Raw genomic sequence first — 27,655 nt, 5'->3', positions numbered from 1 at the left:
TCCTGTAATCTCCCTCTCTCACCTGCCTGCCACTCACTCGTGGGGTGATGGAGATAGATGAGCTCCTGTGTGCAGGCGAGCTGGGAAGCCACCTGGAGGCTGCAGGGAGTGGAGGGCGGGGGAGAGGGGAGCCAGAGACATAGATACCCAGAAATGCTGAGAGCCAGGGAGAAGGGGCAGGAGTGAGAGAGGTGGAGTCTGGGAATCTGTGTTCTGAGCCTGAGTAACCCCTGAACTCAGCTCTGAGCTTTCAGCTCTCCCCAGGAGCCTCAGGCCTATTGCTATTTGGCCACTCTTTCCAAATGCACACATGTGAGTGTGTGTGTGTGCGTGTGTGTGCGCACGCATTCCTGCACATGGGCATCCCTAGTGCAGTGGTTCTCAAAGTGTAGTCCCCGACCACCAGCACCAACATCATTTGTTTGACATGCACATTCTCAGGTCCCACCCACCAGTGTGAAGCCACGCCCTCTGAATAAGCCTTCTAGGTGCGGAATCCTGAGAAACCCTGCTCTAATGGATCTAGTGTGTAGATCATATGTGGCGTGGCTATGCCCACATTGCCACATGTAGGGTGTCTGCACGACCATGTGCGGCCCTATCCCCAACCAGGAAGCTGCAGAGGCCAAAGGAACCCAGTAGGAGTCAACCCCACCCTAAACACAGAGTCCAGAGCCAGCGGCTGCCTGTGGAGAGGGGCTCAGGGCTAACTACCCCACCTTAGCCACCTGCCCAGGGAGTGGCCACAGGAGGTGAATAAGAGGTCTGGGGCAGAATCTGCCCAGAGCTGCTGGCCTGACACACACACACACACACACACACACACACACACACACACACACCACAAATGGGCTGCAGAGGGGTGGTCTCTGAGCTCCCTAGGTCGGAGATATGTAGTCCTCCCTCAGACCCTGCCTCTGCTGCCTCTCAGCGCTGCCACTGGGCTGTGAGGAAGTGAGTTTTCAGGGATTAAGCAGTTTAATGAGGACTGTGCAGAGCTGAAGGAAAATGAATTATCGGCCAAGAACACTGCAGCACCCACGGCAGCTGCAGCACGACCGACCAGGGACTCAGGGAGTGGGGGGTGGGAGGGTACCACTCACCGCGGGGGGCACGGGAGAGGGTACAGGACTGGGAGAAAGGAAGTCTGAGGAGGGAGAAGGGAGCTGGAGGAGGAGGAGGAGGAGGAGGACTTGGCAAGCCGAGAGGGAGCAGTGTGGGAGGGAGGGCAGACTGCAGCAGGAATGGAGGAAGGCAGATGGAGGAGGAGAAGGCGGTGCCTTGGGTGGAAGGGGGTAAGGAGAGATGAGAGGTCAAGGCAGCAGAATGATCAGAGGGGTGTTCCCAAAGGGGTCTACTGGGGCCTTTCCTAGGAGAGAAGAGAGTCACAAGTGCGTGGGAGGTACTGATCCCCAGGGAGGAGGGGGTGGGGGTGGGGCTTGAGGGGGGAAGAGAGATGGGCTTGAAATTCACAGTGAACCTGAAACAGATGAGAAAGTGAGTGGCTTGTTGAATTTCGTATTTAGCAAGACAAATAAATGGAAGGAGTATGAATAATTAGGAAGTAATGAAGACCTTGTAAAAATAGCTTTTTCTTAACAAGGGGGGGTGGGGAAGTAGCAAAGAAAATACCTGTATTCAGAAAACCAGAACATATGCAAATTGCCCATCCTGGCAGGTAAGTGAGTCAGCAAGCCAAGACTCAGAGCCCCTCCTGGGCCATCTGGAAGCCCAGGCGGCCCAGCCCCCCTCCAGCTCATGACTTCCTCTGTGCTTCCCAGCCCGACTCCCACCCATGTGGGGAGACCCTGGCAGTCTCCAGCCAGGATGCTGAGCTCCAGTGTCTAGGCCCAAGCCCCCAGCACCCCTCACTCCCTTTGGGGACCTGCCATCCATTGATTCTATGCAACCCTTTCTGAACTCCTTTCTATTCTCAGCTTGTGAGACCCCTTGGGGGTAACACATTCCAGTAGTTGGACCGCAGCTGTGTAAAGCAGGACTTCCCTTGAAAAATCCTAAATTTAGTAACTCCAGCTTCAGAAGGAAACACCTTGTTCGGGGCTCTTATTTCCTTCTCAGTAGCGTGGGAGGTTTAGGTCAGCAGCCTCCTCCGATCTGTGCACAACCTCTTTGCTTTCCAGATCTTCTGAGTTTTGGGGGTCGTCCGACTGAGGTCCAAATAGGGACTCTGCTACCTCTTAGTTGTGTGACCTTGGGCCGGCGACTTATCTTTCTGGTCTTCAGTGTTTCCATTGAAAAAACAAAACAAAAAGGAGAGCTGGCTAAACCGCTAATTCTCTGCACACACTGAGTCGGAGCTCCACTGTGCACCAGCTCTGGGCAAGGGGCTGTTCTAGGTGCTGGTGGTACAGAGAGAGCACGACATGACACGACATGACACGACACGGAGGTCCCTCAGATGACCAGAGCCAGGAAACCAATCCATGGCCCAGTTCCCAAGAGTGATAGGTGTAGGGGGAAAGGCCAGTTCCCACAACTAATCACGATTCAATAGGTGCAATTGTACAGTTGAGATCTATAAAGATTACAATAAACTCATGGAGCATGAGAGAGATCAGAGAGAGAGTAAAATAAAGAAGTTAGCCACATTTCATGGTAGCATGCTCACCTGCTGGATGGCCATGATCTTACCAGCCAGGTTTGCACACAGCTTGGGTCGAGATGAGGTGGGGCAGAGACAGCTGACCGGCCCAACTTTATTGCTAGCCAAGGCTTATATCTACTTAGGGGGCATGATTACAGGTAGCCACACAGGTCACAGGAAGGGGCTGTACAATTGGCATACACATCATAGGAGGGGGAGATACAATGGACGTAGGCTAACAGGAAGGGGATGAGCTAGGGCAGTATACATGATAGGAAGGGGCGGGACTAGAGGCATACATGTGACAAGATGGGCGGACCCTAGACGCAATATGGCAGCCTAACCTTGGTCACCCTTGGGTGGGCTTGACCTCCCTGGGCTCTCCTTCAGGGAAACAATCTACTACTATCCTTATCAGGAGGGCATGGGCCCTACTTGTTGTGGGATAAACCGTGGTGTCTGCTTGCTCTGGATGACTGATAACCCTTAGGGAGAATACCCCCTGACCTACTTCTATTGACCTCCAAGCATAGTCATTTGCCACGTGTAGCAAGCAACCGCTAAGCTTGGCATATATTTGGGGGAGATAACTTGGGAGAAATCTTTTCGTTTCCCACAGATAGGTGCTATGTTGCTAGGTGCCATCAAGTTTCCAGCTCCCAATGACCCCATGTGATGAAGCAGGGCTGTCCCACAGGGGTTCCTGGCCTGTGGTCTCTATGGGAGTGGATTGCCACGTCCTTCTCCCACGGAGTTGCTGGGTGGTTTGGAGTAACCGCAGTTGAGCGAGCACTTAACTGTTGAGCACCCTGAGCTCCTGCATAAGTGCTGCAGGGTGACACGCGGGAGAAGGGGGGTCGGGGATGGATGGCTGCTCTCCGAGGAAGGAACATTTGGGCTCCGACAGAGAAGCAGCCAGATTAGCGCAGTTCTGAGAGAGGACATTTTGCTATTAGTCGCTGGATTTGTAAGCCGTCCAAGGCCACAGTTTTTCTGTCCTGCCTGGTTTTCTCCAGTTTGAGCCCCTAATCCTCCTGCTCACTCTCCCCAGGGCTCAGCCTCTTGCATCTGTTGATGGGTCCCAGGCCTGAGCAAACAGTGGAAGGGCGTGGGTGTGGGAGCGCTGCAGACTGCCTCCCACCAGCCTATCCCCTGCCCCCCCCCCCCTCGCTGGCTGCCCAGGGTGATGGATGCTTCCTTCCCAGGGCTGAGTCATGTGTTGCCTCCTACAAGCTCTGGGCGACGACGCAGGGATGCCACCGGCTGCGTTCCTCCTGGCCCCGTGGGGTGGCAGATTTATAGAGGGGTTCCCCGGGGACCACGTGTGCATTCCCATTTCACTCTGACTCTGAGGCTGCCTGAAAGGGGCCCTGCTCAGAGGCATATTCTGTGATTCACAGACCAGGAAACTGAGGCCCAGAGTGCGGAGGGGGGGACTCTTTAGGGTCGTGCCACCAGGCATTGAGCGGGTAGGTGTGGGTTGTTGAGACCAGAGCTCCAGACTCTGTGTCCAGTACCCATTTTCCTGCCCTGCTTGGCAATATTTAGGCTTTGTCTGATCTTAGTTTCTTGAATTCCAGAGCACAAGTCCGTTGAGCTTTCCTTGCAGGTGCCCCTAGCCTTTTGCTCTACGCCTTCACCTCACAGTGGCTGTGAAACCTACGGTGTGAATGGTTAAGTGCGCCACGACTGGCTGAAAGGCTGGGGTTTGAAGCCACCCAGATAGGCCTCAGAAGGCAGGCCTGGCAACAGGCTCTGTGCTGGGTTGGTAGTGAATTCTTAGGAGGGTTTTGATGCTAAACTGGGGCTTAGCGGGAAAGAATGCGGTCTTTTGGTGGTCCTCAGATGTCAGTGAGCATTAGACTTGCCTGTAGCTTTACCCACAAGGGCCCTGGAGTGGGGTCTCACCATTTGCACTGCTAACAAATTCCAGCTGATGTTACCGGTCTGCGGGCCGTACTCTGAGAGCCAGCAGCCGCTTTGATAGTTCTGTCTGTCGTGAGGATGAGAACGGCAGCTCGTGACATGTAGCTTGCTGGATCTGCTTGTCATAAAGTCCCAATCCTTTTCCACAGGGAGGCCAGAGCCATCTTTGCAGAATGCAAATCCGATCATGTGACTTAAGCCCCCTTGAGGGCTTCCAGATAAAGAGGAAATGCCATGATGGGTAGCCCCTGCTCCTCTGCAGCCTCAGTTCATGTCCCATGGCTGCCTCTGTCTCCTTCAGTGCTGCTCAGGGACCACAGGACCTCTGCACATGCTGTTCCACTGCCTAAGGAACCCCAGGGGTTCGGTTGGATAAGCATTGAACTGTCAATTGCAAGGTTGTCAGTTCAAACCCGCCAGGTGCTCTGTTGAAGCCTGATGAGGCTCTCTGCTTCTGCAAAGATTTAACCCCTTTGGAGAGGCAGAAAGGAGTGGTCACCACGGGGAGGCAGAGGCAGGAATTGGAGTGAGGCAGCTGTCAGCCCAGGAACACCAAGGGTGCCGGCAACTGCCACGGGCTCAGAAGGGGCAAGGAAGGGCTCTCCCCTGGAGCTTCCCGGGAGCATGGACCCATAGTACTTGGGTTTCTGACTTCCAGACTCCAGAACTGTGAGAAAATACACTTCTCTTGTCTTAAACAGCCCCGCTTGTGGTCATTTGTTAGGGCAGCCCAGGGATGAACATAACATCCCTCCTCTCTATCACCCCAACATAGAACCCCTTCTCCATCAGTCACCCCAGCAGTCTCCCCTCTCCCAGTCACCTCAAGGCTTCTGAGAGTTGAAGGAAAAGGGGGGTTCCACTATAGGCCTGAACGACATAGGGTCACTATGAGTGGCCTGGATCAATGGCAGTGGGGTTTGGTTTGGGTCCCACTGACTAATAAATGCCCATTTGTTCCTTAGCTCTCCGATCAGTCGTCGTTGCTTCTTCAAGGCATCTGCCCCCAGCCTCCCTCCCTGTGCCACTCAGATCCCCTCCCCTCCTCCCTAATTCTAACACCCCCCACCCCAACCCCGCACTAGCCCAAGGAGCCTCTTCTCTGGAGCACTCAGCAGGACTGCAGTAGTCACAAGCCTGTGACACAAGCTTGTGAGTCACAAGCCTGTGAGTAGTCACAAGCATTTGTGTGACCCCTGTCTTTCTTACCAGACCGTAAGCTCCAAGAAGGCAGGGATCATGCACTCTTTTTACTCAGCATTGAGTCCAGCCCAGTGTCTGCCACGTAGTAGGTGCTGCATGGATACTTGTAGAAAGAGAGCAAGGTGTCACAGCCTCCAAAAGTTCTCCCTTGAGCACGAGGAAGGAGGATGTCTTGAATGTCTACTGGGCTGCTATTGAAGATTTTGTCAGAGGAAGACCAGTGGGGGCATGAACCTGAAACCAACAAATGTTTAGTGAGCAACATCGGCCTCAAGGTCATGAGGCACTTCTGCTTTGGACAAGAACAGAGCCTGAGGGGCATGGGAGGAGCACTAGCATTTGGCTTTCACAGACACCACCTCCCCAGTTCTCAGAATAGATCCACATTGCTGTCTCCATATTCTCGTTGAAGAAATGCAGGCTCCGAGAGGCTGGTTTCACTGAGAGGCCTGTGGCTGAACTCCCTTTCCTTCAAATCTCAGAAGCCTTGAGGTGACTGGGTGAGGAGGGCTTGATGTTGGGGTGACTGGGAAAGGGGGCACTTGATATTGGGTGGCTGAGTGTGATATGTTCATTGTGACAACCTGGCCAATAGGAACATGTAGGCGGAGATTAATAAGGTTGCAGTTTGATTGGAGGGCAAAGAGATAAGGGGCTCTGCAAGGCACCCCCTTCTCCCCGCCCCCCCCCCCACCTTGCTCTAGCTTGAGGCTGGTGGATCCTGTCGCCTTGCATTGTTTACATTCAATATCCCATCTAGGCTTCAAGCTACACTGTTGTTGACCGCCCTGCTGTTTGCTGCCTATGGGCAGACTCTGCTGTCTGCCTCCTTGACCTTGGACCCCGCAGCCCATGTGAGTTGAAGGACTTCCAGAATATTAACGTCCATGGAAGTGAGTTGAACTGAGTCCTCTGTACTGTTGTGTGGACTAATTAACTGTTATATTTCTTCTAGCCATATAAACCTATCTATCAATCAATCTGTCATCATAAATGTCCTGGTTTTGTTTCTCTAGAGAACCCTACCTAACACCCTGAGAGAGGAGGGGCTCAATGTTGGGGTGACTGATGGAGAAGGGATTCTATGTTGGGGTGATAGAGAGGAGGGATGTTATGTTCATCCCTGGGCTGCCCTAACAAATGACCACAAGCGGGGCTGTTTAAGACAAGAGAAGTGTATTTTCTCACAGTTCTGGAGTCTGGAAGTCAGAAACCCAAGTACTATGGGTCCATGCTCCCGGGAAGCTCCAGGGGAGAGCCCTTCCTTGCCCCTTCTGAGCCCATGGCAGTTGCCGGCACCCTTGGTGTTCCTGGGCTGACAACTGCCTCTCTCCAATTCCTGCCTCTGCCTCCACGCGGTGACCACTTTCTTTCTGCCTTACCAAGGGTCTCTCACTTATAAGGACACCAGGTATTGGATGTAGGGCCCACCGAATGCGGTATATTTAACTTTGGATTTATCTGTAAAGTCTATTTCTGAGTAAGGTAACCCAGAGATACTTCAGTGCCTTTTTCTTGGGAGCAGCAGGGCGAAGGAGGGACACATTTCAATCTACAGTGAATCAGCTCAGTCCTGTTTCTTCATCCGTTCTGTGGTCCTCATTGCTGAATGTGCTGGTGACTCAGCAGTGCAAAGGCATAGCACCAACCCTCCTGAAGCTTGAATTCAGTTATAACAAGTCAACAAATAAGTAAGACATCAATTCTGTGAAGGAAATAAGTCAAGGTAATGGCCAGCATGTGGACAAGGGGAGAGCCACCGAGTGGGGTGTTGAAGAAAGGCCTTGTGGAGAACATGATATTTGAACTAAACATTATGAGAAGTCACCTCCAACAGGGGTGACTCATCCATGCCCAGTGCCTAGGGCCCATAGTACCAGTAGAGGCCCTTGAAAATGTCTCCATTTCTTTTTAAATTAGAAGGAAATAATGAACTTTTAAGGTTCATTAGAACCTATTTTAATAAACAGTATGATTATTTAGGGATGTGCCAACATAGACATACTCCTAAGACATGATTTATGTATCTTCTTGTGGAGGAAGGGGCTCACAAAGTCATGGAGTGCCTCCAGCTCAAGCCCACTGCCACTGAGTCCATTTCAACTCCCACTGACCCTATAGGACAGAGTAGAACTGCCGCCATGGGTCTCCGAGGCTGTCAACCTTTATGGGAGCAGGAAGCCTCGTCTATCTCCCAAGAAGGTACCTAGTGCCTGTGAAAGTCAGAACGCAGCTCTGGCTGCAGACAGAGAAAAGCTAAGAAAGAGCACCCCGAGCAGAGGGAGAAGCAAGTGCAAAGGTCCTGAGGAACACATGAGCTGGGCATGTTGGATGAGCGGAAAGAAAGTCCAATATCTAAGTGATGTGGGTGGATGGGAGAGAGTTGGGGGTAATGAGGTGGCAGGGTCAGACCATGGAAGATCTACATGGAGGAAGGTGTAGGCCAAGATGAGGTGAGCCTCAGACCAAGAGGATTGCCACGGACTGCTCCTGGGGGCTGGTAGGCTCCTCCTCAGAGTAGCTGGGGACCCATACCTGGGCTTGCGGGTAGGTGGGGGTGGGATGCATTCCCATTAAGGGAGGGTCTGAATGAAAACCTAGCTGCTGGGTCCCAGGCAGAGCCTGCCTCCAGATAGTACACAGTCCCTGAAGACATTTCCTGGGCCCCCGCCCCTCCACCCCCCGATGAAAGTGGGCTGTGCCTCTCAGGTGTAATGAGGAACAGGTGTTGCTTGGCAGATGCTTCCGTGACTGGAGGGTGTTTCTGAACTGGGGAGGGTGTGCTGAGCCCCTCTGTCTTGGCCTCATTTCTGGGGCTCATGCTGCCGCTCCCTGGGGCAGCCAGACTTGGGGGGGGATGGGTCTTCAGCAAGTGAGATACAGCAAGGAGCTATTTAAAGCTGCCGGCAGCTCGCCCCTTCTGTTCACGGCTCTGCCGGGTGGGAGCTGCCATCGTCACGCACCCACCGGTGCCACAGGCACACAGCAGCCCAGCGCACCCACACAGAGACGCGTGGGGAGGGTCTTCTTGCATGGCCATTGACTGGCAAGGGGTCCCACGCCTTGTAGAGCAGGCCTATTAAGGCAGGAATAGACCCTGGATAATCCCTCACCCCACACTATGTTCCCCCCCAAGGCCCAGAGAAGTGGCCTCCATTTAGGTCACTCCCCTCATTGGCTATTCCCCACACCAGCAACCAAAAAAAGCCAAGCCTGTAGCCATTGAGTAACCCATTAACGACTTTCAGAGGGTGTTAGTGGAGTCAGGGGCCCTCCAGGCCCAGGAGGGACTGCGGTATGGTTCCCGGCCCTGGAAGAGGAACTAGGAGCACCTCCTGACCACGCCCACAGCTACAGCCCTGCGATCCCCCCTGAACTGTTCCCACCTCCTCGGTCTCTCACATGGCCCAGGGTCCCCCTGCAGGAGAGTTCTGTGGGGTTGCCCAGAGTCCGAAGGTGATGGAAGTACAAACTCTGCAGGCAAACAGGTCTCAGTAAGAATCCAGGAGGTGGCCTAATCTCTCTGAGCCTCAGTTTCCTTCTCTGTCACATGAGGAGGAAAATAACACCCATCTCATAGATTCTGCGGAGGTTTTGATTGGAGTTAAAAACCGCACAGAACTTCCCCACACCTGAGCTCCTGCCATTATTCTCAGGACCATGATCGAGTCTGAAATGTATCTCCTCTCCCCAAACCAAAGGGTCAGAATGGTTCCGTCTAGGCTCCTGTGGGTACAGATGTAAGTTGGAGGCTGCTAGGAAGGAGAAACCCAGGTAGGCATGGACTCACGTTCACGGGATGTACCAACCCTGGCCTAGACTGAAATCCCCTGGTGCACCAGGCCCTGGAGACTTAAGGGGTTCCCTGTTAAGTCACGGGCTGAGAATGGTGTCTACTGGAGAAGCCTTCTCTGCCCCGCTCCTCACCTGTGACCCCCCCTCCCCGCCCCATCCACAGACCTCCGGGCCCAGGAGCTACCACAGCTTCCTTCTGAGATGACAACTGCCAGTCCTGCCAGACAGGGCAAGTGGCAATTAGATAGACCTATACAGAGTCCGTCCCCTCCCACCCCCCCACCCCCCACCCCTGTCTGTCAACTTCAGGGCCAGGCCACACTGATGAGGAGACTCCTGGGGGGATGTCTTCAATGGGGAGGGCCACTAGCACTTCAAAACTGCATGAGGCGAGTGATAGAGAAGCCAAGGGGCAGGGAGGTGGAGGCTGGAAACAGCAAAGGGGATGACAGACAGAGACCCAGCATGAGATTCCCGCAGCGGGGAGACAGTGGGTGTGGAGGGAGGGGAGGACAGGCAGGGCCCTGGTGGATTTCCATCAGTGGCTCTGAACTATGTCCCTATTTCTTCATTCTATGTAATGCCTCCTTCTCAGCCATCCCATGCTCCCGTTCGTTATCCCTATTCACCAGCCCTTGAACCTTCATACACTGTCCTATCACATGACCTGGAGTCCCCTTCATTATATTGAGAGGCCCTTTACCCATCTCATGCCCCCTCCCTTCTGCAATGCCACTTTCAGCCCATCCAGTCCACATCATTGCAGCTGGTAGCCCCTAACCCCTCCTAACTCTCCCCACACCCTCAATTATTCTACCCAGGCCCTGGACTCCATCTCCCTCTTCCAGGTTCCCGTCACCCCCTTCCGTCATCCGTGTTCCTCAGCCAGCCACCCGGGAGCTGAATCAGAGCCATGGAGCTAACATTTTGCACACACGTCTCTCCAGATGACAGGCAAGATGGGCCTTCTGCCCTCGGCCCACACACACACCCGTGCTCAGGAAGTACAGGGAGCCAAAGCTGCACCCCACATGGCAGAGGGGAGCATTCTGGGGGCGGGGTGGGGGCAGGGCCCTTCCCTTTCTGAATGGCTGACCTGAACCAGGTCCCATTGAGTCTGTGAGCAGCAAAGGCCCAATGTGAGATTAAAAGAGGCGCAGAGATGGCAGCGAGCAAATTCACATCAAACCACCCTAGAAACAGACAGCAGGCACCTGGGAGGAGGGACTGACCAGAGAGGAACAAAGATCAGAGTCAGGAGCAAGGAGAGAGAGAACTGGGGAGGGAAGCGGGGAGAGGGACTGGGGTGGGGGGGAGCTAACTCCCAAAGGGATGGGAAGACAGGTAGTGCCCAGGGAAGAGGAAGCACTGGGAGAGGGGGAGGGAGCATAGGGACCCTGAGAGTCAGGAGTGGTGGGTCACGGGGCTGAGAGCTCTTGTGGGAAAACTGTCAGGCACCTGGCAAGCCCAGAGGGGAGGCTTCAGAGATGCTCAGGGGAAGGGAGCTCTGGACTTCCGAGGAAAGATCCAGGACTGCACCCGGGATGATAGGGAGGGCCAAGCAGAGCAGAGGTGGTCCCCAGGCACCAGGGAGGGACCGGAACTAGAGGGGAGCTGCTGGCGGATGGAGACTGGGATCCTGAGGGCCTGGCAGATCCCAGGGCTGTGGGCAGGACTGGGTTGACCCAGCAGAGGCCTCCTGACCTCAGCCCAGGGGTTGTTCTTCACTGTGTATTGCCCAGTCACACTCATAATCACCATGACGGAACCTGAGCACCTGCTAGGCACCAGCCACCATGTCCATGATTCCTTCCAAACTGCTCGGAAAGGCACAAGCTCGATTCCCACCTCCTACCCCCAATACCCTCTCGCAGTTTTGCAGATGTGGGACTGGAGATTCCAAATCATGACGTGTCTGATCTAGATCTGTACCCAACCCCCAACCCCCCCCACCCCCTCCTGTCTCTGGACCCTGCACTTCTCTGAGTCTCTGCCTTTCCAGCTGTACACAGAAGTCCCATCTCTGCTCTAAGCATTGGTGATTCTACGGAGGGTACCGGGAGGCCCACGCACACCCCCTCGGGGACAAAGTACCTGTCCTTCCTCTGCCCAGGGGCCTCCCCACACCCAGCCAGTTCCTTTGCCTCCCCTGCACAGCGCTCAGCTCCCCTCCCTCTGGCTCGGCAGTGGCAACGCTGAGCAAAAGGGTGACGTCATCCTTTATTTAAAGACCAGGGCTGAGCTGGAGCTCCAGGATGGGGGTCCACTGGGGTGTAGGCTCAGAGTGGCCAGCCTCCCCAGATCCCAGCCCAGCCCTTCTGCCCCCCAACTGCCAGTTGTTAAGCTGCTTCCTGACTTCTGTTCCATCCCCTCAGAAGCCCACCCCTCCCTCAAGAGAGCCCAGCTCAGCTGGGAGCAGGGTGGGAGAGAATGGGCTAAGAAACCAAGGTGTCGTGGAGGGGGGCCGGTGGAGAAATGGGGGGGAGTGGGGGGGATGAGCCTCTGGAGATAGAGCCTTGGTGTAGGGCTGTGGGGCCGCTCCCCAGGCGCCAAGGAACATGCTTTTCCTAAAATCCACACTGCAGGGGAAACTGAGGCTCTGGGAGATTCAGTCAGTTGTCCAAAGTAGTTCCTGGGACTTGAGATCACAACCAGGGGTGGGGGTGAGGGTATCAAATGGGAACTTTGGTGGCAGGGTCTCCATGCTTCCCCATTCATCCTGGAAACGTCAGTCTAATCATGGGCTTTTCTCTAGAGCTCCTGAGAGAGAGACTCAAGAGGCAAGAGCTTCCAGCCCAGGGGTGGGCTGTGCTCAGTTTCCCATGATCCCCCCCTGCCACTTCCCAAGCCTGGTTCTCCCATCCAAGCCAGGTCTGCACAGTGATATTTCTAAACCGTTCACAGCCCCGACTCCCTCCCTCTGCCCCGCCCCCCCACTTTTTCTGAGAGGTAGGGTGTCTTAGTCATCAAAGGGAGGCTCACGGGCATCACTGGAAGGTTGGGCTGAGATTATCATCCCCGTTTTACAAATGGGGCAACTGAGGCTTAGACTGGCCTCAGCCACACACAGGTGAGTGGCAGAACCAAGTTGCAAATGCAAGTCTGCCATCGCCTCTGTGTGTTTACTATGATGTAGCGCACCCCCTCCCCGCCACCCCACCTCAAGACCTCCCACAGCTGCCCTCTCTGTCTTCCCGACTGATTCTCCAGCTTGTTGAGATGTCAGGAACCCACAGGCTCCTTGACCAGAAAGAGACTCCTGCGCAGGTGCCTGGGCTACCCTCTTCTGCTCCCCCCACTCGGTTCCCAGGCCCCTAACCCAGGCAGCCATCAGCGAGTCCCTGCCAGCAGCAGGCAGAAATGCTCTTTCTATATTTTATTTAGCCTCTAATTGCCTGCCTTTAGAACGCCTCACAGTGCCACGGCCGTCCTCTGCTTCATGCCCTGATGCGTGTTTCTGCATGAAGGGACACCGGGGCAAGGGAATGAGTGGGAGAGGGCCACGGTCTCCCCAATGACAGCTTTAAAAGCCTGACCCCAGTGCTGAGTGCAAGAAGATGTCAGGTTGTCGCTGTGAGAAGCGAGAAGGGGCATGCAGGGGCTGGGGCCTCTTCAGAAAGGAGGACAGAGGTCAGGGCCCTGGCTGGGCCCAGGAAGGGGGGCACTCCATGTCCCCACTCACCCCAAGGACCAGGACTGCAGCTGATGGAACTCTACCCAGAATGCCTTGGTTCCAGCTCCGTGCCCGAGCCTGAAGGACTCAAGACTAGGAAAGGACACAGTGCAGGTGCAGCCAGTCGGGTCTGCTGTGATCAGTGTGGGCTCACATCTGAGCCGAGGCCTGACCCAAGAACAAGCGATGGGTGCAAGGAAGATGGGGGGAAAGGTACAGGAAAGAGGACGAGGCAGAAGCGGTAGTGGGGCAGTACATTTGAGACAGCCCAGGATTTCCCTTTCTGGTTTGCCACCTGCTCAGAAAGTATCTACCTTAGTAAGCGACTAGCAAACTGGTTTCCTGTCATTTCCAAATTACTCTAGTTCTAACAACCTCTCTGACCTCAACCCTCACAGAAAGCCTCCCATCTGGCTGCAGTTCGAAAATCAACACTGACCCTCACTGCATCTCCATCTGCAAATCTAACCCTTGTCCCAATTATAACTTCAACTATAATCCTATACCTCATATTGAACTACGGTGCTGGCAAAGAATATTGACTGTACCAGGGACCGCCAAAAGAGCAAACAGATCTGTCTTGGAAGAAGTACAGCCAGAATGCTCCTTAGAGGCAAGGATGGCGAGACTTTGTCTCACATACTTTGGACACGTTACTAGGAGAGACCAGTCCCCGGAGAAGGACATCACCAGATGGAATGGCACAGTGGCGACAACAGTGGGCTCAAATGCAAGAACAATTGTGAAGATGGAGCAGGACCAGGTGGTGCTTGGTTCTGTGGTACACAGGGTTACTGTGAGTCGGAACCAACTGGTTATCACCCAACGACAGCAAGAACTCCGACTGAAACCAATTCAGACCCTATCTCCAAATCTAAGCCGAGTGGCAGCAAACATTATGAACCCATTTCCATCACCAACCAGATCCTAATACAATAGCATCCTTACCGTGGATCCCAAAGCCAGCCTTTACACTAGCATCCATCCTAGATGGAAGCCTGCCCCCAGCAACTTTCCCAGTCCTTGTTCTTCACCTGGCCCACATCTTTCCCCAAACTCAATGTGACCTCTTCATTTCAAATGATGCTGGTTCATCACCCCGAGGTTACACCCAGCCCCTGCCTTGGTCCCGTGGCACCTGCACAAGCAGGCGCCTTAAATGCACTTGGAAGGCTGCCATCTTGAAGCCTGGAAACTTTGGGGTGGCATTTCCTTTTGCTCAGAGTCCACAGAGCCCCACTTCTGGGTGTAGAAGTCTAGATAACACCTAGTCTAGCGACACCTGGGTCTGCACAGGGGCGCGGCAGGTCCCAACAGCCTGGGCAGAGCTGAAGAGCCACCTCCTGTGGAGTGGCCCGAAACGCTCCTCACACCTCGCTGGGTAATTTCAACATAGCCAAAGGCTGAATCTAATGGGCCACCTGCTTCCAGCCTGGTGGACAATCGGAGAGTGCAGCCCCCAGGTCTCCCCCAGGCGGGGAATCTCTGCTGAGAGAATGACATTTGCATTGGTCAGGAGAGTAGGTCACTCTCTGAAAGCCTAGAGTCCCGCAGGCACTGGGAGGGAATGATCAAGTTAGAGTGCTCTGCGGAGCCCTGGGAAGCAGAAAGGCCTTCCCTCTGGGGATGGGCAGAGAAGTCATCACCCCTGATAGTGGCTTCAATGCCAACGACGCCACTGACTCAGCCACTGTCGGAGCTCAGCAACTGCTGAGTGATTAAGCCTTCAGTGTGCACAGCCTTCCAAAAACTCCCTCCAAGAACAACTCTGTGTACCCGGGCCCACCAGTGTCCACCCTCGAGCCACCCGGTGATGAACACCAGCCGTCTCTACCACCTGGGCTGGTGCCTTTCCCTCCTCCCTTCCCAAGTCCACTATCGTCACCCACCCCTCTTCCTGGGGTCTGTCTGTCTGTCTGCTCAGATGGGGAGCTGGCTGGCTGGGCTGGCCGCCAATTCTGCATTTCCTGCTGGGCCCAGTGCACGGTGGTTCCTCTCCAAATGCTAACTGAACTTTCTCCAGCTTCATTTCCCAGTAGCCTCTACTTCCTAGGAGGGCAGAAGGGCGACCTCCACTCCATTGTACAAAGGAGGCCAGATGGACTAACAAGTAAGAACTCACTCCAGCTCTAGAATTGAACAGAGATACTGCAGGGCTCCCTCTTCCCCCACCCACCACTTGCTAGCCGAGTGACCTTGGCCGAGGTGTTTGCACCTCTGTGGGTGTTAGTTTTCTGAGGTTCAGTGAAGTCTATTAGGCATTCAATGAGATAGCACACAGTGTGTGTGTGTGTGTGTGTGTGTGAAGTGCTCAATACATAGTAGGTCCTCAGTGAGCACAGTAAGCCTCTGTAAACAGAGGTAGGAGGAGGGTGTGACTACAGATGTTGAAGAAGGGTTCCCAAGAAAAGAGGTCAGCATGGTCTTTGTTCTTCTGGGGGGAGCCTCAAACTTTATAGTTCTATCTGAAGCACCCTGTCCCCTTTCTTTTTACCCCACTAGACATTGCCCCTCTCTCCTAGGCTGGGGAGTCCAATCACTCATTCATTCCTTCATACCTTCATCTAGCAAATACGGATAGGGCGATTGCTCTGGGCCAGTTCTTTCCCAGGCAGACAGGTACAACCTCAACCTCACAGACTCATGGCTGGGCGAGGAGGGTGGCTAGAGGTTTTGTCCATGCTGGGGTTCAGTAAATGAAGGGCCTGCTTCAGCTCTGGAGAATCTTCTCTGCAGCAGCAAGAGAGTCACCCTCCTGGAAAGGTCACCTGACCTTAGGGAAGTCTGCCAGGGAGAAGGATGTGAAACCCCCCTGTGAAGGACAGGCAGAGGGGGCTGGGTAAGGGGAGGAAGTGCATCCAGAGGCTGAGCAGAAGTAACAGCTGGAGACACCAGGCCTGTTGGGAAAGAGCTACAGAGAGCTTTAAGAGTAGCCAGGTTGCAGAGTGGTAGAGCGGCAGGCACTGACCTGGCACAAGGCTGGGGCTGGATGTGGACAATTTCTTCCTAGGGCTGGAGCCTGGCCTGATGAACACCTTTCCCTCTTCCACATAAACCCTCCCATTTCAACAAGGAGACCTGGCTGGTAGGCCTGTCTGGTAGGGGGAGGGTGTGGGAGAGAGGTGGGGTGAGACTTAGGGGTGGAGGTCACACTGAGAGAAGGGAAGCCAACCACTGAAGACAAGAGACACTGTAGCCGAGATGACTAAAGCATGAACTTCATGTTTTCCCGCATAATCCTATAAGACACTCTTCTTAGTGCCGTTTTACAAACAAGGAAACCGAGGCACTGGGATTTTCAGCAGTAGGTCCCAGGTCTGACAGCTGAAAAATACACAGGATGTGCCCTTGGTGTCAGTCCCCAGACCGCTCCACCCCAGGCCATCCCAGATGAGGATGGCAGCCCAAGGGAGGGATCTGTCTAGAGGGTGACTGCCCTGGGCCTCTTGACCAGCCAGTCCAGACACAGACCAGACCCGGGAGCAAACTCCGCCAGTGTCTGAAGGAACAAAGCCCCCCATTCAATGCTGGGAACGTCTCTGCTCCCAGCTGCTCGGTTCCTTGCAAAGCATTTTCTCTTAATAGCCTCCCATTCAGCATGATGGCTGCAGCCCACATCTGCAGAACCAGGCCATGGCCAATCCACCCCCACGGCCATGGCCATGACTTCCCCACCCCCTGCCACTCTGGTCACCACTTCCAGGCCTTTGGCTCCAGTCAAAGGGGGCAGAGCTGAGATCCTCTCTCCCAGGCCCACCCTTTGATAACGTCTCTCCACAAAGTGGGTCTTAGGGGTGGTGGGGTTGGAGAATCGAAACAAGAGGTGAGTTCCTGGGTTCTGATCTCACACCTGCCTCCAACTTGCCACTTCTGGGCCTCCTGTTGTAGAGTGAGAAGGTGGCCCAGCCGTAGAACCAGACTGCTCAGGTTCAAATCCTGACTCTACCCATGACTAGCCTGGTGACCTTTTCCACACCTCTCTGAGCCTCAGTTTCCCCAGCTGTCCAAATAGCTGACCTCCCCAACAGCTGCTGAGAGGCGTAAAGGAGACCATGGCGGGAAGCCCTTGGCACGCTGGCTTACAGTCATAGCCATTAGATGTTAAGTCGGGTAGTTCTTATCAAAATGGATACTAAGACATTTTTGGGGTTTTTATATTTTGTGTTTTTATTTATTTTTTTATTTTTTAACAATTTATTGGGGCTCATACAATTCTTATCACAGTTCATACATATACATGCATCAATTGTATAAAGCACATCTGTACAGTCTTTGCCCTAATCATTTTTTTCTCCTCTTTTCTTTTTTTACATTTTATTAGGGAACTAAGACATTTTTAATGTCGTTTTTTGTTTTGTAAGTAGAACCTGGTACTCTATTTACAAGCCCAAGCCTAGGACTGCAGCTTGCCCTTCCCTTTCTCCTGCTCCTCCCAGCTCTGAGCATTACATCATTGAAGACCCCTCTGATGACTAGAACCTCCTCACAAACTTCAGACTCACAGCCATCGAGTCAATGCCGACTCATAGAACTGCCTCTGTGAGTTTGTGAGACTGCAACTCTTTATGGGAGTAGAAAGCCCCATCTTTTTCCCTTTGGAGCAGGTGGTGTTTTTGAACTGCTGACCCTGTGGTTAGCAGCCAAATTCATAACCCACGAGGCCACCAGGGCTCCTAGACCCTCCTGGAAGAGGTTTTAAAGCATTTTCCCAGGCCCCAGGCCTGAGATGCTCATTCGGAGATCTGGGGAGAACCCTGTAGGAGAAAGACCAGCCTGACTACTCTAGTAAAGAGCTACAGTCTTGGAAACCCAGAGGGGCAGTTCTACCCTGTCCGAAAAGGTTGTTGTGAGTCAGAATAGACTCAGTGGTAGTGAGTTTGGGGGTAAACTCAAGAGCTTTGAGCCTAAACAATTATTTCAGGTCACTCCAGGTTGGGCTCCACAAGCCAGGGCCATCTCTGAGGTCCTTCCTGGCTCTGTCCCAATTCACACCAGGATTTCAGATACAAGGGCCTCCTTCCCCAACCTCCCTTCTTAGGCTGAGAAACACCCCTCACAGCCTCAGTCAGTTGTCCCCACACCATCTCTCAACTCCCAGTCTGGCACCTACGTCCATCAGAGTCTTTCTCTTGGAGCCAAAAGGGGACTAGGGAAAGAGCTCTGTTACCCCCACTTACCACGATCTCGACTTCCTTCCCACGTCTACTTCTCTTGATTGAAACAAACTCACTGCCATCAGCTAGGTTCCAACTCATAGCCACCCTGAAGGACAAAGTAGACCTGCTTCTGTGGGTTTCTGAGGCTGTCCATCTTTACAGGATCAGGGAGCCTCAGCTTTCTCCCACGGGGCAGTTGGAAGGTTGGAACCGCTGACCTTGTGATTACCAGCCCAGTGCGTCACTCACTGGGCTACTAAGGGCTGACATGTGCCAGGTTCTATGCTAAGCACCTTAGGTTCACCCTCTCACCCAGTCCTCACAAAGCCCTACGGGATGAGAATGATTATTTACTTAATACTATTGTGTTTTGTTTTCAGGTGACAGATGAGGAAATCCAAGTTGAGAAAGGTTGGGTGACTTGATCAGAATCCCACAGCTCTAAGTAGACACGAAGAAAATCTCCTTAGCCGGCCTGGCCCCATAACTCATGCTCTTAACCACCCTGCCGGAGCACTCCCTCCGTGCCCCTCCCACCCAGCCTCCCTCTGCCAAGCTGACTCCTTACCTCCCACGGCCCTGGGGGCCTGTGGGAGCTTCTCCAGAGAGCATGGCTTCGGCCACCATCGGGCGGCAGGCAAGAAGCACCAAGCAGGGGCTGCCCTCAAGGGCAACTGGGACTGCTCTGGGTCCTGAGTTGGGGTAAAGAGGCCAGGCCCTTCCTGGAGAGCCCCCAGATGAATCAAGCCACCCAGCCAGGCTCTCTCGAGCAGACCCCTGTCAGACTTCCGTGTGACAGCTGTCCATCTGCTCTCAGGTCAGCCTGCGCTCACCAGCCCTGGTGACATTAGAAGTCACCAGATGGCCCTTACTTGCCTCTTGGTTCCTCCATCGGTCAATCCCTGACTAAGACCAAGGGTCTTGATTTGTGAGTCGCCAGATCCCTGATGTGGAGCCAGTGAATGCAGCAGACCTGGCCATGGCCCGCCTTAGACCTTAGAATCCGAGGCCCACAGAACCAACCAGTGGCCAGGGTCTCTCTCCCTGCCCCACCGTTCACCTCACCCCCCTGGGCCCAGCTGCCCTCACTGCTGGGGGACCTTCCTTTCTGTGACCTGTCTTGGTAATTTGGAAGGTGATTAACAGCAATCACGCTGGAGTTTGACATCCAGGCACGGCCGCTAAATTGAGGCTCACAAAGCCTCCTTGACATCCAATATGTTATATGCTTTTCCCCTTAATTAGGAGCTAAAGTGGATAAATATGAAGTTGCCATGGCAACAGCCTCCCCGGTTGTGGAGGGATGCAGCTCAGTTTCCGTCGGCTGGCTGGTTGACATGTTGGCTGATGGACCAAGGCGGCTCCTGGGAGGCAGCCGGATGGGGTCCCCTCCCACCTTCCTGAAAGCCCGTTCCCCAAGTGCCAGTTCTGGTTTTTCTCTCCATCACCGGCCCATCAAACTTCATAGAGTCTGGGATGGTCCCAGCTAGACAATAGACTTTAAGTTGGCCCAACCCCCCACTCCTACTGCTGCCCCCCCCCCCCCCCCCGCCGGCAGCCCTGTACAGAACAGAGAGGGAGACTGAGGAGGGAGTTTGCTGTCTAGGGAGTGAGAGGCAGACAAGATTGAGCACTGAGTCTGTGGTGGTTCTCAGCCATGTAAGGGACCCAGCCCTTTGGAGAATCTGCTGGGAGGTCTAGGTACCTGGCTCAGGACACACCACTGGCAGGGGTCTCATGGTCCAGTGAAGCTTGTCTGATACCCCACCCAGCTGTTCTTCTACGTTCTTCCCACCCACAGATTCTCGCAAGATGCAGAGGTGAATGGACTCTCCTTTCTGCCTTCCCTGCCCCCTGTCCTGCGGCCAGCCCTGTCTCATCTGCCCTGCCGTCTTCTCTCCCCACTTTCTCCTCCAGGGTGCAGGGTGCACACCCAGGGGTCAGGGTGGGGTAATGGGAAGGGAGGGAGACAGTGAAATGTGGCTAGTGTTGGGGTGCTTTCATCTGCTCTACCTCAGGGAACAAGCCTGCGAATCAGAGGCCTAGGGCTTTGCGGGGCAGAAGTAGGGGTGAGCAAGGTTCGTTCGATCCTAAACGAGATCCCTGCACCGTGGTCTGAGCTAGGCTTTCAGTGGCGTTCAGGACCCAGGTGGAGCCAGCCCTGCTTTGTGCACGTCACGCATCGGCCATTACGCACTTCCTGTCTGCATTCCCCTGCCACCTCAGTTCTCCCAGCAGTCCGATGAGGAAGAGTCCCCGGGTGGTGCAAATGATTACGCACTCAAAAAAAAGAGAGGATTGAACCCAGCTAGAGGGACCTTGGAAGAAAGGCCTGGTGATTACAGCCTCAAAAACCCTATGGAGCTTAGTTCTACTCTGCACAGGCCAGGTTGTCATGCATCTGAACCAACCCCAGAGCGGCCAACAACAATGCTCCTATGGGCAGGTACTGTGATGATTCCCGTTTTACAGGGGAGCAACAGGTTCAGAGAGGCTTAGCCACTTCCTCAATATCACACAGCTAGTAGGGAAAGAGAGAATTTGAATCCAGGTCCCAGGGGCTAACCACGATACCAACGTTCTAGCTGCCTATCCCTGACCCACAAGTACTGACTACGGGAGCTGGCGGTTTTCATCGGGGTGTCCTGCTCTTGACTCTGGTGGCCAGGGAGGTGGGGGCACTCTGACAAACTTGCTCCTCTCTGTCCCCAGCTCAGCTGGTGAAGTGGAGGGAGGAGAGTACATTGGCTCATGCTTCCTGTAAGTCTCCCGCAGAGGAAGAGTCAGTCCCAGACACCTGCTAATAGAGGGCAAGATGTCTAAACTTTGAAGAAAGAAGTAAGGGCTCTCCACAGAGCACACCAAACAACGTTTTTTCCACGTGACCCAAGGCCAGTTTTCAGGGACCAAACTGGGCCATTCTCCTTCCCCACCTCCTCCTCCTCCTCCTCCTCCTCCTCCTCCTCCTCCTCCTCCTCCTCCTCCTCCTCCTCCTCCTCCTCCTCCTCCGGAGCAGAGACCCAGGCAGCAGCGCTGTGTTCAGGCAGGGGAAGAAGGCTCAGTCCCTCCCCAGCCCAGGGTGTCCCCACACTCCTAGGTCTGCCAGGCCAGGCATCTATGCTGGCGGTGGGAGGGGAGCAGTGTCCTGCCTCCCTGAGGAGCTGGGACTCAGGGCTCCTCCAGCACCCCCGCACCACACGGCATGGGCGCTGCCAGCGGGAGCCGGGGCTGGTGGCTTGGCCCCCCGAACTTCCTTTCTTTCCAGTTTCAACTAAAAATAGAGCCGGCAAGGACGCAGCTCATGTTCTGTCAGACAGTGTGTGTGGGACGCTTCTACAGACATAGCTCCCCCCTGCCCCACTCCCCACGGGCTTCTGGGTACATGAAGCCCAGCCCCCGGTTTTCCCTACATACACCCTCTGTTTCCCAGACTACTTCTGTGGCAGCCACTGCCCCAGGATCGGGGCTGTGGTCCCCTTCCCTGCAAGCTTCAGGTGAACATTGGTCTCTGATTGGTCTCTGACTTTGGGGGTTCTGGGTCAGAGCAGAAGATGAGAAGGCCTCACTTCAGGGGTTTCCACCCCCTCCTTGCCTCTTCTCATGCCAGGTAAGGTGGGAGGGACACAGGGCCCAGGACTCAGGATCCTCTGACAGGTGGTCCCATACTGGATTCAAGCCAGACACTCAGGCAGGGAGTGGGAGGGATGCATAGGGTGATGAATGAGGGGTTAGGGCGGTACCTGCTCTCAGGATGTCAGGCACTTCTCAGAGAAGAGGACAAAAAGATGACTCTGAACCTGAAATGCCAGCCCCCCCCCACAACTAATCATGGGTTTGATAGACACAATTGTATGGTATATATATATATATATATATATATATATATATATATATATATATTATGGTAAAGTCATAGAGAGGATGAGAGATAAGAGAGATGGAAAAAGTGGAGTCAGCCTCATTTCATGGTAACATGCTCACCTCAGCCCCACTTGGTGGTCCAGGTGGAGAGAGGGGTAGGGGAGGAGGACAAGGGGAAAGGGAACAGGGGAGCGAGGATGTGAGAGGAGAGGAGGAACCAATGAGAGGCCAAGAGGGAGTCTGAGAGAGCTCTTTATTGCTAACCAAGGCTTATATATCTTTGGGGGCGTGCAAACCCACAGGTAAAGACGTACGTCACAGGAAGGGGTTGCACTATAGGTTATACAGCAATGAGAGGGGGACAATCTAGGGATATACACACAGCAGGAAGAGGAGGGATTGTAGGTATACATGTGACAAGAAGGGCGGATCCTAGATTCAGGATAGCAGCCTAATTTTGGAGGTCACTGAGCAGGTTTGACCTGCTCTATGGCTCTCCATAGAAACCCTTATCAGTAGGGTGCAAACCCCACCTATAGGGACCAGACTAATGGTCACAAGCCTTTAGGGAGAAGTAGCCCATTGTCCTTAACAGCAGGGAGTGAGCTCTACCTGTGGTGGGACCAGGCAGCAGTCTGGCAACTGGCTGCCTTCAGGGAGGTCACTTGACAATCATTTACCATTAGCTGCAAGCAGTGTCCTAAGTCTAACATATATTTGGGGGAGACGACCTGGGAGAAATCTTTCTGTTTCCCACATCAAGGTCCCTCTTGCAGGCCCCTCCCCAGGTGACTGAGACTGTTGCTGCCTTGGGTGGCTGGCATCTCTGTGGGTAGCCCTGCCCAACACTCAGGAGGGATCTGTTGTAGGAGTCCAGGGAATGACCTGGCACCCTCTGCTGGCCTCCGCCACCCCATCCCACCTCAGCTGGCAGCCTGGAGCACTGCTTGGGGGAGAATGGGCCTCTGCAAAGCCCCCAACTCAAGAGCAGCACACACACACAAAGACACATACCACATATACATACACATACCTCATACGCACACACTACACACACACCCTGCACACACACCATACACACATATACACACCACACAAAAACAGAAACCACACACACATACACATACCTCATACATGTACACTACATACCACATACATACCATATACACACCACACCCTGCACATACACCACACACACATATACACCACACAAAAACAGAAACCACACATACACACACACCATCCATATACCATACACATATCACACATGCACCATACACAAACAATATACACACTACACACCTACCAGAAACATACGCACACCACATACACACACACCATGAACATACCACATGTACCACACTCCATACCATGTACACATACCGCACCTTCTCAGACACAGCATGGATTTATAGGCAGGCCCCCAGGGCAGGGACAGCTGGATGCCCAGCGATGAGGGGCTGGAAGGAAAAGCCCTAGAAGCCTGGTGGGGGGCTGGGCGGGCAGCAGAGAATCCTGTTCGGGTTCCTCTTGGGGCAGAGCCAGCCTGAGCACTCCTCTGCCCCCTTCCCAGCCCCACCGTGCCACTGGATAGCTGCCGATCATCCAGGTGCACTGGGTGGTGAGAAGGAGTGGAGAAAAAGCTATTTGCTGTTGTCTTCCCAGTGTGTGCCTGGAACAGTGCCTGGCACATAGTAGGTGCTTAGAAATATCTGTGGAATGAGTGACTGGGAGAAGGACTGAGCGCAATACAGTCATGAACCCAAGACAGCCAGGGCATCAGGAAAGCCACCATAAGGGTACTTTTGCATCTGGGCTGGGCTGAAAAATTAGAGCCAAAGGCAGGCCAATAATTTGGAGCCTCTTCAAACCAAGACTCTTCAATATTGGTTCAATATTTATTTGGAGGCGCGGCTGAGGAGCCTGGACAGGAAGCGGGGCCTGACTGTACCCTGGTCCTCTCCCATGGCCAACAATTCCCCTTTGGCCCTAAACTCAGGGGCCTCCCTCCACGCAGCCACACGCGGAAAGCCCTTTAGTTCTCCCGCCGCCGAGGGCGGCGGCCACCCCACACCCCTCGGAAGGGCATGTCAGGAATAACTTTTAGCCTGAGTGTGCCCAGGGGTCTCCTCTGTGCACCCACAGCCAGCCCGCCCCCCCCCCCCCCCAAGGTTGGAGCCTGAGAGTGGTAAACAGTCTTTGCTTCCTTCTCTTAGGCCACCAGTGAAGCTTTTGCACCCTCTGGGGGATGGGCACCCTGGGCAGCTGCAGGTCTCTTCTGCAGGGGACTGAGGCCTGGGAGAGAGTTCTCTGGCCCAGCTCTGTGGCAACCCCTCACTTCCTCCCCCCACCCCCACCTCCACTTCCTAGAGGCCCCACTTCCTGGAGGGGTCAAACCCTGGTCTCTAGATCTGAGCTGAAGAGAGGGGAGCAGTCGCCAGGCCCCTCTCCCTCCTACTGAGTTCCAGGGTCACTGCCGCTGCAGACCCCGCAGCCTGCAGGAGCGCCCTGGAGCGCCGCGCACACGCTGGCGAGGGGGGTGGGGATGGCATTAGAGTCGCTGAAGTAATGCTGTCTGACTTGCATCCCCCAGGGACGCCCAGGAAAACCAGATGTCTGGCCAATGAGGCGATCACCGGAGCAAAATCTTTAAGTAAATATACAAGCACTCACTTCCGTTTCCTCCCCTCTTCTTGCTCCACCCTCCCTCGTGAGGCTGCTTCCAGCCCCCACCCACTCTTCAGCAGGTGCCCAGGGCCTTCCTGAAGCCAAGGGCCTCAGCCCTACCCCCACAGCTCGCTGGGGGAGACCCCTCCCCCCGCGGGACGCCAGGAATGAAGCCTCTGAGCCCCTGTGCAGAGGTGCAAACCCTGTACAAACCCCCCAGTTACTCTGGGGTGCTCCGGGTGTCCCAGGCACCGTGCTCTATCATCTGCCTGGTGGTGTGTTACCTCATTGGCGTCTCACAGTGACCCTGAGACAGGGGTGCCGAGCGTTCCTCCCCTCCCCCCTCCCCGCCCCCCCCCCCCAGGCGCTGGGGTCAGCGCACCAGGGTGGTGGCTTGTAAGCTGTGATGACCCCTGGACCACGCTGAGCCTCTCAGAGGCACTGCTTGTGGGCTGTAAAATGGGGCGATGAATAGTAGCCTCTGCCCCGCAGGCTTGTGTGAAACACTCAGCGAGCTGACTCATGCCTGCGGCTAGCACCATTTTTATCATGATTATCTGAGGCTGAAACCAGAGACCTTTAAGTCATGTGGCAAGGTCATGTGTGCCTAGAACATGGCACAGTGGACATTCCGGTGGCCACCTCCCAGCCCTGTCTGAGAGGCTGGAGAGCAGGTGACTCCCACCCCTCCCCCACCCCGCGCCCGGGAGCAGGGCTGCAGGGCTGGATCTCCGCTTGGCCCTGAAAGGGTACACAGAACTGAAGGAACTGCCGGGAGCCTTCTGGCTCCCTAGTGACAGCCAGCATCCCACAATGCTCCCGGGAACGTGTGCTCACGCCCACCTGCCGGGCCTGGAGGAATCCAGGCTTTCGACTTGAAAGGTAATTCAATCCCCCGTGCTTCCTACCCTCCCCCGCAGTGCGGGGTGTGCACGACGGCGGCGGCGGCATCCGCAGCCACACAGACCCAGTTTCGGAGAACCAGCCTGCACTAGTGCAGAGCCGCTGGCGCCGTGCTCAGCCTCCCAGACAGCCCCCTTGGTGGTGGCCCAGTCACTGGAGCTGACACTCCCTTGCCCTTCCCTGTCCACCTCTGGGTCTTGCCAATTAGCCATCCCTCTCCTCAATTCTCTCTAGCTCCCTGCCCACCTTCCCCCAAATTTCTCCTATCCCTTGCCTCTGCCCCAGGGCCACCTTCATCTGAGTGGACACTTGGCACTGTGTGTACCCCTTTTACCCACAGGGCCCACCCCTCCCTCCACCACTGCTCCCTTCCATTCAGCTCAAGGCTCCTGGCTTAGAGGCAGCAGGCTCCTGCTGTCCAGTACTGGGGCAGGGACAGCAGGAAGCCAGGAGCAGTGGTGAGCTCCTGTTTAATGAATAATGAACAGTAAGTCCACATGTAATTAGAGGCTGAGGGCATGTGGCATTGCTCGTGGGCCCTGACCTTAGGGGAGTCAGGCTGGAGCCCTGCCACACACATGCCTCTACAGTATCTACTGCCTGGGCCAGAAGGGACAACCCCCCCCCCCACACACACACACACCCCAAACACACACTCTGTCCTTCCAAGACCACAGTGGGTCCTGCAGCCAGGGTCCGGCCTGGGGTCCCCAGTCTTCTAGCTACTCCTACATCTCGCTGGGGAGAAGGAGTCCACCTCTGGGGCCCTGGGGGACCCTGCATTCACTTCCTGAGGGCCCAGGGCAGCCCTCCATCCTTATCCCAGGGCTTGAAACAAGTCTCCACCTCGAGGAAGTCATAGCAAGTCGACCCCACACCTCTCCTGCCCACCCTAGCTGTCCCCCACCAAGCACACAGCCCTCACTCTCTCCCCCACCCTTCTGGGGCCACTTCTGTCCTCTCCCCTCTCCAGCTCCAGAAGGGCTCCTGGGCCACAGTCAGGCAGCTTCCTACCCTCCACCCCCCTGAAGCCACCCCCACCCTCTACAGAGGAATCCTGCTGCCCCCCAGTGGCTCTGGCTGAGTGTCGCTGCCAAGGAGGGAAAGGGAGCCCAGGCTTCCCGGAGGATCCAAGCCCAACCTGCCCCACCCCCTCACATGTGCGCTCACTGGCTTCATGAAGGCCAACTCCCACCCCCAACTGTCCTAGCACCCACTGAGCCCTGTCCTGTTACTCTGCTCCTATGGGCCTGCATGACCCTGCATGGTATAGGGACTTTCACTAGATTTTGTACATACTCTACCTCCATCCCTCACCCAGCTCTGGCCAGCAAAAAAACCCAAAAACCCTCACTGCCATTGAGTCTGTGCTGGCGCCTGCAGTCCCATAGGGCAGGGTAGATCTGCTCCTGTAGGTTTTCAAGACGGTAACTCTTACGGGAGTAGAAAGCCTTCATGGGAGTAGAAAGCCTTGTCTTTCTCTAGTGGAGTCACTGGTAGTTTCCAACCGCTGATCTCAGTTAGCAGCCTGACATGTAACGACTAGGCCAGCAGTACTTCCTGGCCAGTAAAGGACCTGGCATAAAGTTGCCAACTCATTACAAATGGCCCCCTGTACGAGAGAAGAAGCCACACCCCTGTGTGCTGGGCAAGGGCTTTGTGTGAGTGAGCCAACCCAGGCCCAGGCCAGGGCATCTGTCAGCCCCATTTTCCAGACAAAGAGATGTAGGATGTAGGGACTGTCCTGGCTCACCTATCCCGGAGGGGCTGAGTGAGGACAGGTTCTTCCCTTGGAGACATTTGGACCCAGTGGCTGTGATGGAGGGCTACAAGGAGCAGAGAAGAGGTTGGGGCCAGTGGAGGTTG

General features: G+C 54.8%; 1 long non-coding RNA gene across 1 annotated transcript in view; it reads right to left on the bottom strand.

Moving 5' to 3' along the window:
• LOC142441040 (uncharacterized) overlaps positions 1-27,655 on the bottom strand; it is a 47,176-nt gene that overhangs the window by 3,057 nt on the left and 16,464 nt on the right. The window contains exon 2 of the long non-coding RNA XR_012782896.1: positions 5,741-5,968. This is a non-coding gene — a long non-coding RNA (uncharacterized LOC142441040). The remainder of the gene's footprint in view (positions 1-5,740; positions 5,969-27,655) is intronic.

This window comes from Tenrec ecaudatus, chromosome 2 (assembly GCF_050624435.1).
Source record: "Tenrec ecaudatus isolate mTenEca1 chromosome 2, mTenEca1.hap1, whole genome shotgun sequence".
In the NCBI taxonomy this organism is placed as follows: Eukaryota; Metazoa; Chordata; class Mammalia; order Afrosoricida; family Tenrecidae; genus Tenrec; species Tenrec ecaudatus.
Note: the sequence above shows the minus strand (reverse complement) of the source record. Positions and strands in the feature narration are given on the sequence as shown.